A 6,695-nucleotide genomic window follows, 5' to 3' on the forward strand; every position below is an offset into this window, starting at 1 on the left:
AAAAGCTACAATGGCATTGTCCGTTATCAATCTCCCAGGAACAAACGCACTCTGATGATGGGAAATAATTTTTGGCAAAATTATTTTTAGTCGATTAGCGAGCATTTTAGATATCAGCTTATAAACAACATTACATAGGCTTATGGGACGAAATTCAGTCATTTTTCGGGGCTCATTGCATTTAGGAATAAGGACAACACATGTTCTATTAATTGAGAGGTTCCAATCATTATGCCACCAATCCTTAATAAAGCTAACAATGTCAGGGCCAACAATATGCAAAATTTCTGATAAAATAATGCATGCATACCATCAACACCGGGCGCCTTATTCGAGTGCATATGAGATAAAAGCATCAAATATTTCCTCTGCTGTCGGTTCACCAAGCAAACACTAGTTCATCTCTTCCGTAACAAGACGCTCAATACCGGTCAAAGCCTCATCAAAATCTGTCGGAAAAGAAGAAGAAAAAATATCTGAAAAATAGTCAGATATAATTCTTTTCATCTCTAACTCATCATCACGTAAAATGCCGTTCTCATCCTCAAGTTGACTAATATGATTTCGACGATGACGATCACTAGTACAAAATTGGGCTTAAGTAACACCCTTTGGTAACACTGAAACAAATTCATGATTTTTTGATTTTTACGTAACACTTTTGTAACATTGTGGTATTAGGTAACATTTTTTGTAACACTTTAAAATTATGTAGCACTTTCTTGTAACACTTTGATATTATGTATCACTTGGTTGTAACACTTTGTGTTTTTTTTTTTAATTTCTTTTTTCTTATCAAAACTTTTTACCTGCTTGAAAATAAAATAAAGTTTATTGAAAAAATTAAAAAGAGGAAAAGAAACAAGGCAAAACAAAATGCCAAAAACGAAACAAGCAAAACCATAAAAAGCGAGGAGCGACAACGGAACAAAACCAAACGAAACTCAAAGTCTCAAGCGTCACAACCCTAACTCCCGCTCTGTCTCTCTCACATCATTTTGATCGACGACCACCAAGCATCGTACCACTGCCGTAGTAAGCATCAGCCACCATCTACGACGATAACCAGGCACCAGCGCACCTTTTTGTTGTAGTTTGTAGATCTGTGACCACCAGACCACCAGTCCTCACTCTCCTTCATACCGCGCCGCCTCACCGACCGGAGTGACCACCGATTGAAGCATAGCAACTGAGCAAGGTATTATTGTATTAAAATTTAAATTATGAACTATTTAATTTGTTATTTAGTTTTAATTTTAATTATGTATAATTTCAGTCATTTGATTGATTAAATTGAACTGAATTGTTGATTTATTGTTCATTATTGTGTTATTACTTAATTAATTATAATTTTAGTCTTTTATAATTTCATAATCTTCACAGTACTTTGACAAGGTTGTTCAATATGTTCATTGTGGTGTTGAAAAGTTGAATTGAATTGAACTTTATTTGGTAAAATTGGTACTTTGTAGTCTTGATTAGTTGGTTATTGAACTTATTGTTTTGTACTCTGATGTAATGGGTAGAGCTATCACGTTTTGTGCTTTATTGGAATCTAGTGATTTGGTTTATGCCCACCAACTGTTTGATAAAATGCCCCAACCAGATGCTTCTATATACAACACCTTAATCAGGGGTTATTACTTGTTTGCAATTCTATTTGGATAGGGAATGCTTGATTTTGTACTTACAAATGTTGTAGGACTCTGTTTTGCCTAACAATTTCACGTATCCTTCTCTTGTTAGAGCTCGTCGCATTGATAATTGGATTTTAGAAGGCAAGCAAATTCATGCCCATGTTCGTTGTAAAATTTGGGTTTTTAAATGATGGGTTTTCTCATAACAATTTGCTTTACATGTATGTGAGTTTTGGGTTTTTAGAGAAAGCTCATCGGGTTTTTGATAAGATGCGACAAAGCTCCGAAATGATGGATTCAAAATTTTTAATGATGGATTCAAAATTTTACTTTTACATCCGCCACTACTGTTGTATCTACAACTTTGAATTTCCCTCTATTGGTACAGTGCTCAAACAAAAAACATTACTTTATCTTATGAAACTGCTCCTTTTCTTGAGTTTTACTAATAACTTAACCACTTAGATAGGTGTAATAGACTAACCTTGGGGTGGGAGGGATACTATTGGCATCATAGTGTATTTCAGTTATAAGGCAGCTTGGGAAATAGGTCGAGGAGCTTACATTGAGGGAGGAAATTTGTGGACAATGAACCAGACTGATCGAACACCACCAGGCACAACTGTCATATTTCCAATTTGTGAGTGGTAGCTTCTTTTTACAAATTCCAACTGATCTTCTTCGACGAATTTATTAACTTTCCAAATTCCAAACCTAATATTCTTTGAGCAAAGTCAATTTAGAATGGTGCATGATTTAAATTGGTCCAACCTTCTGAAAACAATTTTGAGCCTTAATTTTCATTGGACTTGAAAAATGACATACATCTACATACTTTTATAAAGTTTAACTTTCATAAATGGGTTGTCCATACCCACTGTATATGATATGTACCATGAACAACATGCTTTAATTAATAAAGTAGAGCTAAAATAAACAAAGCTTGCTGCATTTTTTTTTCTGCTGTAATAACAACAGTATCACCATGGTTTTATCAGTAAAATTACCTTTTTATATATGTTTTTCTTTTCTAATGTGCTTCGTTATCTCGGCTCAAAGTTACAACAACATAACCTTGGGCTCATCCCTCATTGCTGGGGATATCTCTTAGCCTTGGGTATCTCCCTCCAAAGACTTTGCTTTCGGGTTTCAGAAGATAGAGTCTGGAAGTTTTCTGTTAGCCATATGGTTCAATAGAATACCCGAAAAGACCATAACTTGGTCTTCCAACAGAGAAATTCCAGTGCCCAGGGGTTCGAAAGTAGAACTTACTGCAAGAAGCTTGATACTTACTAACCCAAGTGGGCGCAAGGTATGGAGAGCTGGGCTGTTGGCTGGCAGCAGTAGCAGTAGCAGAGGAGTGACACTTGCCTCTGCAGCTATGCTCGACACTGGAAACTTCGTGCTGATGGATCGAGCTTCTGCTGTACTTTGGCAAAGCTTTGATGAGCCAACTGACACTCTTTTGCCTACCAGGCGCTGAATCAAGGCAACCGACTCATTGCAAGTTTTTTTTAGAAAAAATTACTCGAGTGGAAGGTTCTCATTCAACTTAGGATATAACGAAAATCTTGCATTATACACCACATATTTCCCCCTTTTCAACACACTGAACACCAACTATGAGACGTTCGCTGATCAGGGATTCGGAAGACTGGTGGTGTTTGATCAGTCTGGTTCACTGTACCTTGCTGCCTTATAACTAATTTGATGGTAACTAATTTGATGGGGTTTATGTTGTTTCATTGAATGGTTGACGTATCATTTGCTCTTTCATTTGAAGGATAATAATGCGGTTGTATCTATATATTCAAGTTTATATATATATATATATGTGAATTATATAAGTAGTAGTTTATAAGAATGTGCATATATATCTATATTCTTGGCCTCAATACTACTCCCTCCGTCCCAATTTACTTGCAACATTTTGACTGGACACGCTTGCCGATGCACATGTTTGACCGTTGATATTTTTTATTATAAATTTATATAAGTTATAAAAAGTTTATATTAAGAAACTATACATTAAAATAGACCCAACAACATCTTACATGATTACATTGACTTTCATATAATAGTTAAAAAAGATGGTCAAAGGGAGATGTGTGAATAGTGCAAAAAGTCAAACCGTTGCAAGTAATTTGGGACGAAGGGAGTAATTGTTAAAAACTCATGTGATACTTTTAATGATTTTCATGAATGCTTTATTTTTGGTTCTTTGATATTTGATGCTTTATCACATATATAGGATCAATAGTAACACTGACACATTTGCATATTTTGTAGCTGCTGATGTTTGGGGAGATCGATAGATACTACGGAGTACAAGATTAACTTAGATAAATGTTTTTTTTCAAGATTGAAAAGTTGGAGCTCTCTGCATTACTGCTGTTGCTGCTGTCAGTGTTACTGTTGTCACTATTTCTGCTGAATGCTGCTATCGTTTGCTGCTATCGCTATTTGTTGACCTGCTAGCTGGCTAGCTGTTGTTGCTGTCTACTGTTAATAATGTTGTGTGTTGTAACTACGTTGACTGCTATTTTGCTCTTTCTGTTTTTGAATTTGGTGGTCTAGAAACAAAGTCGGCTTTTCGTTTAGTTTGGTTATTTGATTGTATATGGATTTTTTTACAAGAAAATATGAAATTATATCAATTCAAATTATTGTCTATTGTAAATATTAATTTCACAATCATGGTTAATTGTTTTAAATTTTAATATTATATTTATACATTTTAAAAACCATTTTTTAAATAATAATAATAATAATAATAATTAGAAGAAGAAGAAGAAGTTTGCATAAAGTGTTATATAATGTCGAATAAAGTGCTACTATATATGTCAAAAGATGATTGAAAAATACTTAATAATCAACATTGTGTTCCATTAGTTCAAAAAGTGATACATAATGTCGGATAAATTGATACTATATGATGTTAAAATGTTACTAAAGATAAGTAAGTGTTACATAAAAAAATAAAAAGTAACACTTCAAAAATGATACTAGTAATATAAAAAGTGTTACATAAGAGGGTTTATAGTATCACTATTGAAAGTGGTACCATACATTACTCAAAGTGTTACAAAAGACCTTAGGGAACATGGGCGGAAGTATCACCCAATAAAGTGTTACCTATTGTCTATAATAACACTTTTACTACTTTATGTAACACTTTTTGGATGTTACCTAAGGTTAGTTTTGTACTAGTGGATGACTAGCTTTATGGTGGAAGTAGGATGTGTTCTTGTCCCCGTCCTTCAATTCATTTGCACGAGCACGTGCATGCCAGTAGGACTCCTCAAACCTATGTAACTCATCCAACTCAGAAAAAATCTCCCTGCATTTGTTTAGAATGATTGCATCAGCCACCTTTTTTTGCCACTCCCCCAACTCCTCTTCCTTCTCCTTGATATTCCGTTTAGTGTCACCAAAAGAGGACTCCGCCCAAGTAGATAAAGACATGCCACATTTAGCAATCCTCATACTCACCGCAAGCCCAGAACTACTTTCCCAGGAATTCTTCACAACCTCTTGGCATTCGGCTTTTGCAAGCCACATGGCCTCGAAATGAAATTTTTTCCCTCCTTTCCTCCGTCTTGTATTCCCATCAGTTTGGAGCAATATCGGGGCATGGTCAGATAAATACATGGGAAAATGTCGTACTAACGAATGTGGGAATAAGTTGCACCAATCATCACAAGCCATAAACCTATCAAGCCGCTCTCGAACAACACTTTGAGGATCATTTCCTCTCTGCCAAGTATAAACATTCCCCCTGTACCCCAAGTCATTCAATTGCACAAACCTCCAACGCATCCCAAAACAAGTCAATCTCTCTATCACTTCTTCTCACACCACCGTACTTCTCCTCTTCACTCAAAATCTCGTTAAAATCACTAAAATAGGGTAAAGGAACATGTATTGACTCCCTTAAAGATTTCATAAGCTCAAAGGTACGATACTTATTTTCTCTTTCCGGCCAACCATACATTCCTACAACTGCATAAACCGGCTCATTATTTGTATTTCTCACTTCCACTGCAACATGATGAAAGGAATAAGAAATCACATAGGCATTAACATTTCTCCACCACAAACCCAATCCACCAGAGTTCCCGTTACTACTCACACACAATCCCGCATCAAAACCACATCTATTGCGAATACTCTCCAATCTACCACTGTCAATCATAGACTCCATCACAAACACAAAAGTTGGGCATTCCCTCCAACACAACGATTGGAGTTTTTGAACTTTCCGGGGATTGCCCAACCCCCGGAAGTTCCAACTTAGCGTTTTCATTGCTGTTCGCGGGGTTGGATATCACCAACACCCGCTACTTTAGTCATGGTCAATGTGTGTGCCATACGATCTTATTATTGTCTTCATCATTCAAGTAATCACCCCCCACACTCTCCTTCCTTTTCCTGCCAACCCCTTCACCCCCCAACTGTCCAGTCCCCCCCCCCCCCTCATATTTTTTGAGTTTCACTCCTTTTTTAGCAAGCTTCTTCTTACCAGTCTCCCCTGCTTTGAACAAAAAGGAACAGCTTGCATCCCCACTAACAATTTGGTCCCCTCCACTAATCCCCTCACAATATCCCACCTCCATATCCTCTGTTTCAACAACACAACCATCACTCCTATGCTCTTCATTCAACTCAACATTGAGCTCACTGTCCTGTCTTCCTTCAAGACCCAACAAGTGGACTCCCTCCTCCCTTATAATCCCCACCCCTACCACCTGAGACCCCACCAGCTTCTCCTCTCTCATACACTCTTCACCTTCCCCCCCCCCCCCCCCCCACATTGGACACACTCTTTTTATTCACAAACAACACCCTCCTGTTCGCCTTAACTTCTTCCACCTCTTCAATTAACTTCTGACGACCCTTTCTAGGAGTTGCTCTTAGCTGTAAGCTCCATCTCAACCCCTGGTTCTGTTCTTCTTCAGAAATATTAAGGCAATCTTTCTCGCTATGCCCCATTACACCACACATAAGACAGAAGAACAACAATCGTTCATATTTAATGTCAATTCGAATCACCTTCCC

General features: G+C 37.0%; 1 long non-coding RNA gene across 1 annotated transcript; it reads left to right on the forward strand.

Annotated features, from left to right (window-relative positions):
* The first annotated feature begins 855 nt into the window (after nucleotides 1-855).
* On the forward strand, nucleotides 856-4,303 carry LOC110683823. Its single transcript, XR_002503686.1, has 2 exons — nucleotides 856-1,198; nucleotides 3,927-4,303. It is a non-coding gene; the product is annotated as an uncharacterized LOC110683823 (long non-coding RNA).
* The last annotated feature ends 2,392 nt before the right edge of the window (nucleotides 4,304-6,695 follow it).

This window comes from Chenopodium quinoa, unplaced genomic scaffold, assembly GCF_001683475.1.
Source record: "Chenopodium quinoa cultivar QQ74 unplaced genomic scaffold, ASM168347v1, whole genome shotgun sequence".
Taxonomy (NCBI): Eukaryota; Viridiplantae; Streptophyta; class Magnoliopsida; order Caryophyllales; family Amaranthaceae; genus Chenopodium; species Chenopodium quinoa.